The sequence below is a fragment of the Ursus americanus genome, chromosome 30 (genome assembly GCF_024610735.1).
Source record: "Ursus americanus isolate L20-20 chromosome 30, mUrsAme1.1.p, whole genome shotgun sequence".
NCBI lineage: Eukaryota > Metazoa > Chordata > Mammalia > Carnivora > Ursidae > Ursus > Ursus americanus.
In genome coordinates, this window is record NC_142156.1 from 5,437,217 (window position 1) to 5,450,357 (window position 13,141).

The following is a 13,141-nucleotide window of genomic DNA, read 5'->3' on the forward strand; positions in this document are numbered from 1 at the left end:
TCTCCTCTGTATGCGGAGTTCACCTGCTGCCTCCCCTGTGGAACAGGCCTCTTCAGAGCAAGGCCCATGTTCAGAGGCTTGAAGGGAAGGAGCCCCCCCCACACACACACAGTGGAAATCACAGGGTTTTTTAATGTTGCTGTTGTATTTTATTTACCACTTCCAGTTTTTTCTATCGTACCTGAGTTGGGTCATCTTCTCGTACAGTGCTCCTAGCAGTTGCATTTCAGTTGTATTTTCAAGTGAAATTTGTTTTACGTTGGCATTTAAAATTGGCCTTTAACTGCTTCCTGATTGGTTTATCAGATTTGAATGCAAAGGTAACCTGTGAGGCTTGGATGCTGTTTAAGAAGCATGCTGTGTGTGGCTGCAGACAGTAGTGCTTGCCTGTTGTAACAGCGTTGATTCTGCTGTAACCTCAGTGACCGTATAAATGAAATAAATGTGTCCTCTTCACCCACAAACAGTTGTTCGGCCCCTGGATTCTGGTTGCCACCATAGTTCTCTAATCGGTGCTGTGACCAGCATACTAGGTGTGGGGGATGAGTCAGCTCAGCTCCTTAGTTGGTCCAGGAGAGGGAGGGGCGTGGACAGGATGGGGTGGCTGGGCTCAGAGTTTGCGTTTCAGACACAAGGGACTTGAAATCCTGACATTTAGAGGTGGAAGGGATCTTAGATCATTTGGTTTTGTGGTTTTCATGCTCTCTTGTGGGGTCTTTGTGGGGAGGGAACCCCCAGGCCCATTCAGTATTAGACTTTCAAGTAAGATAAGATTTGAAGAAAGGTTTTGGTCCTTGAAAGTCTGAAAGTGATTTGATTTCATCCAAACTGTTTTTTTTTGTGGAAGGAAACTGAGCCTCAGGGAGCCACAAACACTTACCCAAGGTTGTCAATGAATTAACAGCAAAATCTGAATAAGAAACGCTCTCTCCTGACTGTACCTCCACCACCTCCCAGTGCTCCTGGGCTTCCAGAAGACGACCTTAGATAAATGGCTGTGTTAACCTGCTCCTCTTTGAGTTAGCCAAGCCAGAAATCTTAGAGAAGAGCTTTTGCTACCAAAAGGCTTACACTATGAGCCCTCCTCTCCCACCTAACCCAAATGAAAAGGTTTTCGTATTATAATCGTTTTTAAATATATAATGTTTTCAAATATATAAATGATATTGGCATGAATTGTCTAAGTTCAAGTAATAACGTCGTCTTAAATCAATGGGATTGGGGGGAGCATTTTTACTGCAGATGGGTTAGTTGTGAATGGTCTCAGCCTCCAATTTAGTTCTGAATTTGATATAGAGAAAAATATTCTTATAATAGGTAAGTGGGCTGCAAATGGTAATGGTCACAGCTTGCCTGCAATCTCTGGTTATTATTGACAAAAGTGAAGTAGATGCTTGGAAAAAAAAGGATTAATAGAAGAATATTCAACACCTGCTTTCAGTCCTTGTCCTCCATATATCAGTAAGAAACACCTAAAGGTTATAAATCAGCACTCAGGTTCTTCTACAGTGAGAGCCGCGAGCGTGGAGTTGCAGCTGGGCCCGGCGTGCAGCACCAGGCCAGCGCCCTCCGCGCCCCCCACCCAGGGGAGCCTCCGCAAGCACGTAAATGGAGGCCTTACGGCGACCTCTCGGGCAGTTTAAGCTAATGCGTGTTTTACCCTTGAGTGTGCACGTTAGAGATGATTTTTGCCATTTAAGATATTTGAAGTGTGTGTTTGCAGAGAACCCCTGAAGCACTGCCACAAAAAGCCAGTTTCAAAACCACTAGTTTGGTGGAGAGAACCCGTTTCTGAGGCCACAGACCTGGGTTTGGAATCCCAGCCCTTCAGCAGCAGCTGAGGTGCCTGCAGGAGGGCGAGGAAGCGAGCACTTCCTCGTCTGGAGCAGAGCACTTGCCAGGAGAGGGGCTGAAGGTGGTTGCTTAGTAAATGTTCCCCTCCCCGCTGTCTGTGGGATGCGATGGCATTTCCATCTCTGGCTGCGGGCAGATACTCGATTTCACCATGTATTAAGACTAGATGACAATCGACCCCACCCTGGGTCTTCCACCTTACAGAGGTAAGATTTTGACCTCGAAGCATTCTGATCTGAGTTTTACAATAAATTGCAAATGTATCACTACTCAAAGACTTTAAAGTTCATATATATATTTTATTAAACGATTAAAATTTTCTAATGGATGCAGATGCACCGATGCTTTAAAATTGTGTAAAAGCAACAGAAGGGGGGCCGAGAGAAGGAAACTGCTTGTTGGGGTTAAGCCGGCACCTAAGAATTCCTGAGCCCCGTGGAGACTGACACGGCCTCACTTTGCTGGGTTCCTGACTAAAGACTGAACTGTAAGGTGTCGAACAGCCGTCCAGGCTGAGGATCAGGGAGGCAGGACCAGGTGGCCCTCACGTCTGTAGTGCAGATGTCCGAGGCAGAGGCCTGGGCCCAGGCTGTGTGCTCTGGCTAGCAAGAGAGCCTCCATACGGACCCTAGAGCCCAAGCTTGGAACATGAAGCAAAGACGCTGCACTCATACGAAACCCGCCCCCCCCCCCGCCCCCGGCCATCTCCAGTGCCAAAGGAGCCCAAGGTAGCTGAACGTAGTTAAGGCTTTGTCACCCAAGTCACACCAGATTGCTGTACTTTGACATTTGGAAGATCAGTTCCTAGACTGGCAGTTCTTTCAAGTCACCCAGAAGGTGCAGCAACCAGCTAGCCTACATCCTTCACTGGGGCGGCTCCCGCTCTTGAAGTCCCTGTCAGCCCTGGGGACACAACCTCTGTGCTCTGGCACCTCAGGAGTACGATTCTCTCATCTGACTTGATAAACCAGTTGCTGCCTCCGAGGCTCCTCTTGCCCCCTTTGACACGGTGCCCCTATGTCCCCGAGGACGGGCCCTGCACTCCAGCCCCTGCCCCAAAGCATTTCACCACAAGGCAGCCTCTAGCCAGCGCCCACACCTCTGCAGTTGGCCTTCGGGGCCTCTGTCTCACAGCCCTTTCCCTGCTTCCTAAGTATCGGTACTCCTGAGGTTCAGCTCTCTGCCCTCCTCTCAGGCAGGCTTCCTTGGAGACTACTACATCAGGCATTTAAAATGGAGACATTTTATTAAGCGCGGTTCCTCCGCCCACCCCCATGCAGCTCTGAGGCGGTAACTCGGGGACCGTCTCATGGGCCTGAGGGCTCTGCTGACCCAAACCTGGCAAATGGAGGGCCTAACGGAACGGCCTACAGCACCTGGCCTTGCGTTTTTTGTCCTCTGCTCGGCTTGGCTGTCCTTACCAAGCAGTCAGTGCCTGGAGCTGGGGTGAACACTGGCGCCGGTGTGCCCTTCCCTCCTCCACTCCCGAGGAAGAAGTTAACCTCTGCAGACACCTTCCCCGGGACTGGGAAAAACTCCAGCGTGCAGTCTGGTTATGAAGCTCAGTCTTAAGTTCTGAACCGTACCAGGCAGGAATAAACCAGAGCACCCAACGCCACCTCACACAGCTTGTGTGTGCTACTGGAGGGGAGGCCAGAGGAGTGGCAGCTGGGGCCTCTGCCTCTCCTTAACTAGGCGGCCCTGATCACGCTTGCCACTCTCACGTCCTCCACCCAGCCCTGCCCTGCAGAGCGCTCCAGACTTTGGGAGATCACTGCCAATGCCTAAAGAGCCCAGACAAAGCTGAGGACCACAGCCTGGGTATCTGAGGTCATCTAGTCACCCCTCCTTGCTGGGGACCCTCACTGCAGGTCTTTGCTGCCAACAGCGCCGGATACACCAGGACTCATTCATTTAACAGGTAATTGGGGGCTGTGGGTCTGCACAGGCTTCACTGGTGACTCACGCACGCATATCTGCCCCCACCATCCCATGAGATGATGACATGGCATTTGTCTGTCTCGACACTGTTTGCCCTAAGGAGTGTGTCGTCTGTTAAGGAAGATGGGGCAGATAAAAGTAAGTTAAAAGATGCTCATTATCCAAAAAGAACTGAGACTTGAAAAAGCCTCTTTGAGTCAACCTACTTAAAATGGAGACCAGAGTTACATACAATGAACAGTGGAAAAGGTTTGACTGGAACTTCTTGGAAAATGAAACTACTACTAAAACTAGTGGCTCTTGAAGTGCAATTGCCAACTATGGACTAACTCTTAGAACAAAATTATTTTATGTATATTTCCCTCCTGCACAACAGGACACCATTTCCACAGGGCAGTCACTTCTGCAAAAGTTATTCAGGGGCTTCCTCAGTTTTCCTTAAAACCTCTCTTTGTCTTGTTAGTTCTCTGATACTCAAATTGCCCCCCCGAAGCACCTCCCTGGTTCCATGAAGTTCTTCATTTGTTAAAGGACCTAACCCTCAACTCCTCGTTTGCCAGTGACGGCAAGTATTTGAGCAGGTTCCCACCAATACTTCCGTGGCTATGACAGTCTACATTTTAAAACTTAAATTGTACTCTGGCACCATTTCATTGTATTGTCAATGTCAGAAGTTCATGACATCTCACAATTGTACGTATGAGATGGGACAGATGGGCTCTGGTGGGGCAGGGTGTTAAGCAGGGAGATACTTAAAAAGAGACAACAGGCCCCAAATGAAGCCACCTGTGCTAAACCCCGTGTCCGCAAATCCTGACTCGCTAACTAAACTGCACTCCAGCTCCCCAGGCAGAACTTTTAACCAGTCGTCATGGAATTACCTAGTCAGCCCTTGATCCACTTGATGGACCCCTTCCGATTCTGTTAGAAAGGCCACCTTCCTGGAACCTTTCTGTTGCTGGATGGGATGCTGCCCAACTCCTGAGTCGTTCAATCAAAGCCAGTTTGATCTCTGAAGTTACTCAGCTGAATTTTTATTGTTTAACAATGTCTAAGTGGAAAGTAATTTTTTATATGCTCAGTTGTTTGGAGAATACTTTTCATGTCTGATGACTTTAGCTTTCCTCTACAACTCTGGAGGCCTACTTAGATACGGCTTAAAGGAAAAAGAAAGCCCATCGGCATGTCTGACCAGAGAGCCTGCCCTGGCGGGGCAGCAGTGACGGCTACTGATGGCAATGCTGGGTCAGCATGAGCCAAGACAGGAGGGCAGGTCTGGGGAACTGAGTTGGAGTGCGTGGTTTAGCAAATGAGGAAATACTTGTTAAAAAAGGCCAAGGAGTCTATTTTAGGTTAAACGCTGGTCTCAATTCTATAACTATTTGGGGTTTCTGAACAGAGAACTGAACAAGATGATAATAGTTAAGATCTGTTATGGGTCAGACACTGTTTAAGTACTTGTCAACACATTTAATTCTGTCAACCTGGTGAGGTTTGTACTGTTATATCCTCATTTGAAAATAAGGCAACAGAGGGGTGCCTGGGTGGCTCAGTCAGGTGGGCATCTATCTGCCTTCAGCTCAGGTCATGATCTCGGAGTCCTGGGATTGAGCCCCACGTCGGGCTTCCTGCTCAGGGGGAGTGTGCCTCTCCCCCAGCTTTGTGCTCTCTTTCTCTCTCTCTCAAATCAAAAAAGAAAAGAAAATTAGGCACTGGATCCAGCATTGCTGTTAAGGCCTAAGGTCACACAGCAAAGCAGCAGCAGAACCATGGTTTGAGTCCCGGCCCTCTGTCTCCAGAGACCGTACTCCAAACCACTGCCTACCCAGCCTCTCCTAAGTCAGGGCCAGCTGGGAGTGGGTGCTAGGAGGATGAAGTAGTGGGAAGAACAGTAAGAGGCCATGTGCGGGATCAAAGGCCTAAATCAGAGTGGAGAAGGCTCAGGAGCCAAAGGGACCCTTGAAGTACTAGTGCTATTACACTGAATTTACACAGGACTATTCATTTCCAAAATCCAGAACCATATTCCATTACACACAAAGCAGTCCATGTTGCAAGAAGGAATTAGCTACTCATTAGAATGTACTAAATTTCTTAGGAGCTCCCTCACTCAACTGTAAGACTCCTGCCTCTAGCACAGAGACAAATCTGTTGGCAGCAGACACCAACTCCATCAGGGTTCGAGACAACTCTTAGCCTGAAGAAGCTATGGCCTGGAGTCTGTCTACGTGTGTGTCGCCTTAGGCTGCCCAGACCCAGAGGGTGTGGGACCTGCGTTCTAGCCCCCTTGATTGCTTATTTAGGGCGTGGCCTTGACCACTCTACTCTGCTTTAATTTCTCATCTGTGGGGATGTTTGTCCAGGCAACCCCCAAGGCTGTTGTTCCATGAGGAAAGACCATGTTTTACCGGGTCTAGCTGCTCTGCAGGTCGCACTGAAGGCCTACTCTGTCCACGGCTTACCGGCTTTCCAGTGTAGTGCAGAGTTAGAGGAGGCAGGAATCCTGCTTGTCTTCCGTGCAGCCTGACCAGCTCCAAGGCAATGGCACGTCTCCTCTGCCCAACCAGAGAGAGGCGAGAAATAGGTCTTTCCAGGAGTGGTAGAGACTCCTGGCCACCCCCAGCCAGGAGGTCCGCAACACGAAATACTTCATATTCAGCAACTGTGGTTTGGAGTGTTGCCAGAGACAGGTTTTTGGGCTAGGGTGGGAGCTCCTTCCTGGGCTTCTGGGAGTCTCTGAGAGATGGGCTCCATGGGGCAACCAGGACGGGTGAGGGCTGGGTGAGCAGTCAGTAGGGCTGGCCGGCCCCTTTCCTTCAGGACTCTGGCTGCCTTACCTCCATTCAGGCTAGTGCCTGGATGTGCAGTGGGGGATCCCTGAACTTCCCAAAGACCAACCTCCGGATGTGTGCCATCCTGGAAGAGGAGAGCCACCAGAGGTGACTTCCTGGCCAGTGTATGGTGTCTTCTCTGCGCCTAAGGCAGTCTTTTGCAATATGCTGCCTTGCCCGGCCGCCTCTCTGGGCATGCAGAGCTGGCCCTGCACCCCACGGAGAGCGGAGAAGTGGGGTCAGACAGCAGGTGTGAAAGTTGGAGGAGTGGAGCTCATGCCTGTAAAACTCCTGACCATGGCCTGGAGCAGGCAGAACGCTTGCGCTCAGAGGGGAAGTACCCTCCTCTAGTCTGAGTAGGAGCAAACTTCAAGGGAGTCCTCTGGTACCTTTTCGTTTATGGTACCCTCAGCCTTGTTCTGCGTGTCCCTAGCTCTGCCTGACCTGACGGTCCCTCCCACCTATCCCATCCCCCATGCCTTAGTTTCTGTCCAGATAATCTACCTATTGATGTAAGTGGGCTGTTAAAGTCCCCTATTATTTGTATTACTGTCAATTTCTCCCTTTATGTCTGTTAATGTTTGCTTTATATATTTAGGTGCTTCTATTTTGGGTGCATATTTACAATTGTTATATCTTGCTGGATTGATCCCTTTATCATTACGTAAAGCCCTTGTCTCTTTTTACAGTCTTTGATTTAGAGGCTACTTTGTCTGATACCTAGCTTTCTTTTTGTTTCCATTTGCATGGACTGTATTTTCCATCCCTTCATTTTCAGTCCACGCATCTTTAGGTCTGAAGTGAGTTCTGGTAGGCAGCATGTAGACAGGCTTTCAGTTTTTTGTTTGTTTTGTTTTTTATCCATTCCATCACTCCACATCTCTTGAGGACAGCATTTAGTCCACTTACAATTAAAGTAATTTTTTGATAGGTATGTACTTAATAGCATTTTGTTCATTGTTTTCTGGCTGTTTTTGTAGTTCTTCTGTTTCTTCTTCTCTTGCTCTCTTTTCCTTGTGATTTGATAACTTTTTAGTGTTATGTTTGGATTCCTTTCTCGTTAGTTTTTTGTATATCTAGTATAGGTTTTTCTTTGTGGTTACCATGAGGCTTCTATATGACATCCCATGTATGCTGCACTCTATTTTAAATTGATGGTCACTTAAGGTCAAACATATTCTAAAAGCACTACTTTTACTTCTCCCCCACATTTTGTTTTTAATGTCATATTTTACATTTTTATTTTCTGTATCCTTTATTATAAATATGGTTGATTTTCTTTAAGATTTTATTAATTATTTTGAGGGAGAGGGAGAAAAGCAGACTCCTTGCTGAGCACAAGAGCCCAAAGCGGGTCTTGATCTCACAACCCTGAGGTCATGACCTGAGCTGAAATGCAGAGCTGGACCCTTAACTGATTGAGTCACCCAGACGCCCCTAAATATAGCTGATTTTACCACTTTTGTCTGTTAGTCTCATACTAGCTTTATAAGTGGTTGGCTCACACTAGTTTTACTGTATGTTTGCTTTTGCCGGTGAGATTTTTTTTCTTTCACAATTTTCTTCTAGTTATGGCCTTTTCCACTTAAAGAAGTCCCTTGAACATTTCCTGTAAGGTCAATTTACTAGTGATGAACTCCTTTAACTTTTGTCTGAGAAACTCATGATCTTTCCTTCAATTCTGAATGATAACCTTGCTGGGTAGAGTATTCTTGGTTATAGGTTTTTTTCCATTCAGCACTTTGAATATGTTTTGCCATTCCCTTTTGACCTGCAGAATTATGCTGAAAAATCAGCTGACAGTCTTCTTGGAATTCCTTTGTATGTAACTAGTTGCTTTCTTCTTGCTGCCATTGAGATTCCCTCTGTATCTTTAATTTTGGACATTTTAATCATTATTTGTCTTGGTGTGAACCTCTTTGGGTTCATCTTCTTTGGGGCACTCTGTGCTTCCCTGGACCTGGATGTCTGTTTCCTTCCCCAGGATAGGGACGTTTTTAGCTATTATTTCTTCAAATAAGTTTTCTGCCCCTTTCCTCTCTCTTCTGGGACCCCTATAATGTGAATGTTATTATATTTGATATTGTTGAGTTCCCTTAAATTATCCTCATTTTTTTAAAATTCTTTTTTCTGGGGAGCCTGGGGTGGCTCAGTTGGTTGAGCGTCTGACTCCTGATTTTGGCTCAGGTCATGATCTCAGGGTCTTGAGATCAAGCCCCACGTTGGGCTCTGTGCTCAGTGTGGAGTCTGCAGAAGATTCTCTCTCCCTCTCCCTCAGCCTAAATAAAATCCGGTGAGTGGTGCTGCACCTGCCCCCCACCAGGAGGGCTTTGGAGGGGTGCTGGTCTAGCTGAGGCTACCCACTGGGTGGGGCGGGGTTGTAGCCACTTTGGTGGAGAGCGGGGGGAGGCACCAGTCCTGGTCAGGACTGCCTGCCAGGTATGGCAGGGCAGGAGCCATTAAGGCAGCAGGGCACTGGTCCTGGCTGAGGCTGCCCACTTGGTATGGCAGGGCAGGAGCTGCTTTGCAGGGGTATCTCCTGGGGAGGTCTGCATGGGAATGTCAGGGCAAGGTGAGCAGTGCTAGCAAGGCAGATGATGACGAGTGTCAGAACTGGCAGCCACTAGCATCAGGCCAGCTAGACGGAGGGAGGGAAAGAACGTGGTGCCTGCCAGTGCTTCTGTTCTCAGAGAAAGTCCCTACAGACCCTTGGCCCTCTAGCACATACCCTAAAATTAATTAGCCAGAGGTGCCCGGCTGGCTCAGTTGTTGGGACTCTTGATCTGAAGTTTGTGAGTTTGAGCTCCATGTGTGACACAGAGTTTTCTTAAAATATTTATTTTTTAAAGGATTTTATTTATTTGAGAAACAGAGAGCACGAGCAGGAGGAAAGGGCAGAGGGAGAGGAAGAAGCAGGCTCCCCGCTGAGCAGGGAGTCTGACTTGGGGCTTGATGCCAGGACCCCAGGATCATGACCTGAGCCCAAGGCAGACGTTTAACCAACTGAGCCACCCAGGTGCCCCTAAAATAAAAAATTCTTAAAAAATAAAATTAATTAGTCAACAAATTTCCTTCCCATATGACACAGGCACTTTTTAAACTGCTGCCTCTGTGCCGAGTGTCAGAGCAAGTGCGTTTGTACAAGGCCCTTTAAAAGCAGAGGCTCTGTTCCCTAGAGCCCTCCGGTTCTCCTGGAGTTAAGCCCTGCTGTTTTTCACAGCTCCTGAAGTTAAGCACCACTGATTTTTTAAAGCCAGATGTTAGGAGGGCTCCTCTTCCCAGTGCAGATGTCCACAGCTAGGGGTGCCTGATGGGGGGGGGGCAGGGTTTGAACTTCTCACTGCGGAGGGAAGATCTCTGTGCCTGTGATATCCCTCCCACTGGTGAGTCACTGCACCAGGGGTATGGGTGCCCCTCCTACCCTTCTCCATGTGGCTTTTTCTTTGTGTCTTCAGCTGTGGAGGAGCTGTTCTGCTGGTCTTCAGATTGTTCTCGGTGGAGCTGCTCTGTATGTGCAGCTCTGGTGTGGCCACGGGAGCAGGCAAGCTCAGGATCCACTCCCGAGGCTTCTCTCTTATGGAAGGCATCTGCTACGATGAATCACCCCAGTGCCCTAAGTTTAACTTAAATCTGGTGGGATACTCTTGGTCTCTTGTTTGTTTATGTAATGTGGTCATCTACCCTCTTATGTAACAGTTAGTCAAGAACATTACAGGGACCCCAAGCCTGGGAACCTTTGATTATGTATGAGGATACCAGTCAAATAACAAAATAGGAGTTTCTACTCCATGTCAGGTACCTCCTTAGGCAGAAAAAACCAGAATCCTTATCCTGATGGAAAGGACAGTTGAGAGAAGACAGGGAAGTGTGATGAATGTTGCATGGCAGTCTGCACTGCTGGGAACCTACACTGAGTCTGTGGCGAGTCAGCAGAGGGGACCTAAGGAAGTAATGTTTAAACTAAGGCCTGCAGGATGAGGAGGGAAAGAGAAGGAAGATGCTGATTCATTCAGTACATGCTGCACACTAAGCCACTTGCATCATTTCATTTAGTCCTGACAACAACCCTTTAAGATAGGTATGTTGTCCCCATTTTTCAGATGAGGAAACTGAGGCTCAAAAAGCTGAAGAGTGCTATTCAGGGTCACCCGGTTAACATGTGGCAGAATGAGGACTGAAACTCTAGTGAGCATGATTTAAAAGCCAATCTAGTTAAAAGGCTGTTGTCACAGGCATGGTCAGAAAAGATGATGCATCAGTGGATGTGGAGAGAAGTGGATGTGTGGGCTCAAGAGGGACAAGTGCAAGTAGAACTGATGGGACTTAGTAAGTGGTGTTGAGATAAAGGAGGAGGAATCAGTCAAAGATGACTCCTGATTTCTGTCTTGATCAACTGGGTGACCCAGGTGGATCATTTACCAAGATGGAGAAAAGGGAGAAGCAAGTTTAGAGGGAAAGAATCATTCATCTAAATTTGATACATTTTACTTCGGTTAAAAAATTGGTTGATTAAATGAAAAAAAAGCAGGGAGAGTTCCATGCCTAGAAACTCCCCCTCTTCATGCCTCCTCAATCCCAGTGTTCTCTATACTGATTCAACACCCCTTCCTTCTGATGTCCTAAGGCACCCTGATTCTTTTCTGATCCTTGGTCCCTCTGCTTTCCAAACCCCAAGCAGATCATGACCAAGGACTGCCAAGAGAATGCTGTTCTTGGCCACACCATTCACTCTCACAGAAGTGGCCATATGGCTGCCGTGTGCTTTTGGCTGATCTTTCCTGACACTTCCTTCTCTACTAAAGTTTTGCCACGGAGGAGCTGCTCATGTGGCTGAGCTCCTTTGGGCAAAGCCCCGTCATCATCCTAGCACTCAAACCGTTCTATGTAAGCAGCCTCTGCCTCCCCATGCTTGAAGGGCCCTGCCCTTGCTTTAATGGTCTTCTGTTGCAGGCTTGAAAGTCCTACTGTATTTAATGAGGGGCCCACAGCTTCATTTTGTACTGGGCCCCACAGATTAGGTAGCTGGTCCTGTCTGTACATTTGCGTCACAATGACGGGAGACAAGGAGTGGCATCCTTTCCCATCTGTGGGAATAAGCCTCATTTCCAACTAGGAAGATCCACTGCTTTAAATCAGAGGGAGATAAAGCAAAAAACAAAAACAAAAACAAAAAAAACCTCACTTCCTTTGTTTCTATGAAATACAGTTTTATGGGCAGTTTTATGTTTCTTCCTGGGTAATAACTTAGGAGGGAACCTTGAGACTAGAATGCAGAAATAACAAATTATGGGCTATGAAGTGTGGTTAATTCGTTCTTTATAGCTTAGGTAGAGCATGGCTGAGTTTCTCTGGCATACTCAGTTATAGGCAGGGACACAGGTCTGCTTAAATACAACTCAGGGTCCCACAGGAGGTAGACGGAAGAGCACCTAAGTAATCCCAGCCTGGCTTTGACGCTGAAACCTCCACCAAGGCCTCCCCACCAGTCAGACTATGTTCTCTCAGAGGCCTAAGCACTCAGTGATTAGGGACCCCTTACCTGAGATCTCAGCTCTCCACGTGTGGAGGCGGTCTGTGTGCTGTCTGGGCATCATGCAGCCGTCTCTGGGCTGTAACTCGTACTTGTGCCCCGGAAGTCTGCAAGTTGGTTTCATCTGCCACTCAGGCTCCAAACAGCTGCAAATCCTTGCTGTCTTCAGTAAACACCTATTTAAAAAAAAAAAAAGATTGAAACAAAAAAATGTTTAGATTTCTCTCTAAATAGGATGCAGAAATGCTCTGCTGCCTATTATCACAGCCCTTTGCATCCTGACGAGCTAATGCATGAAGCACTATGACCACTGAGTGGAAAGTCTTCCAGTGTCACTTACTTACGGTAGCAATATCAAAGACTCATCAGGCACGGCACACAGAAAACACAATCTGCCCCCAAATTCCTTGTTCCATAGCCAGTGTCAATTCAAACTGGTTGTCAAAGGCTTTTAGAATGTACTAGATCATCCCATTTATTCTCCATTGAACTGATCATATAACTGCTGTCCTGCTCAGGAAGCTTAGCTGACATCCTCGATTCACAGAAAACTCGAATTCCTTAGTCTGGTATCTGCATGCTTGCCATTCTGACATCAATTCCAGCTTTATCTCCCCAGAGCCTGCATCCCAGCCACACCAAATTATTCTTTACTCCATGTACTTTCTCCCTTTTATTCTTATCTATCTCTTCTCCCTCAACTTTTATATTTCTATTTATTGAGTGCCTATCCTTGCTAGGTCTGGGGAATGCAAGAGGAGGAAAGCAGGCCTAGTCCCTAGGCTCAGGGCCTTATAGTCTAGCAAATCCATGAATTATGCAAACCTTCATGGCAAAGTGTAAGAAGGGCTATGGAGGAAAAGAAAGGGGGCTCCAAATGCCCACATCAGGGGTTTGGTCTAGTCTGGGCATCAAGAAAGCTTCCTTGAGGAGTGTGATTTCTTTTTATTTTTTTAAAGATTTTATTTATTATAACTGGAACTTG

At 47.3% G+C, this 13,141-nt stretch overlaps 1 long non-coding RNA gene across 2 annotated transcripts in view; it reads right to left on the reverse strand.

The window, feature by feature from the left end:
- Nucleotides 1-812: 812 nt before the first annotated feature.
- LOC123788154 (uncharacterized) overlaps nt 813-13,141 on the reverse strand; it is a 67,312-nt gene continuing 54,983 nt past the window's right edge. The window contains exons 4-5 of one of the 2 annotated variants that reach the window (XR_006778435.2): nt 12,166-12,332; nt 813-6,350 (exon numbers count right to left, since the gene is read on the reverse strand). This is a non-coding gene — a long non-coding RNA (uncharacterized LOC123788154). Of the gene's footprint in view, nt 12,333-13,141 lie in introns of both variants that reach the window. The other variant, XR_015722307.1, reaches the window with a different exon arrangement.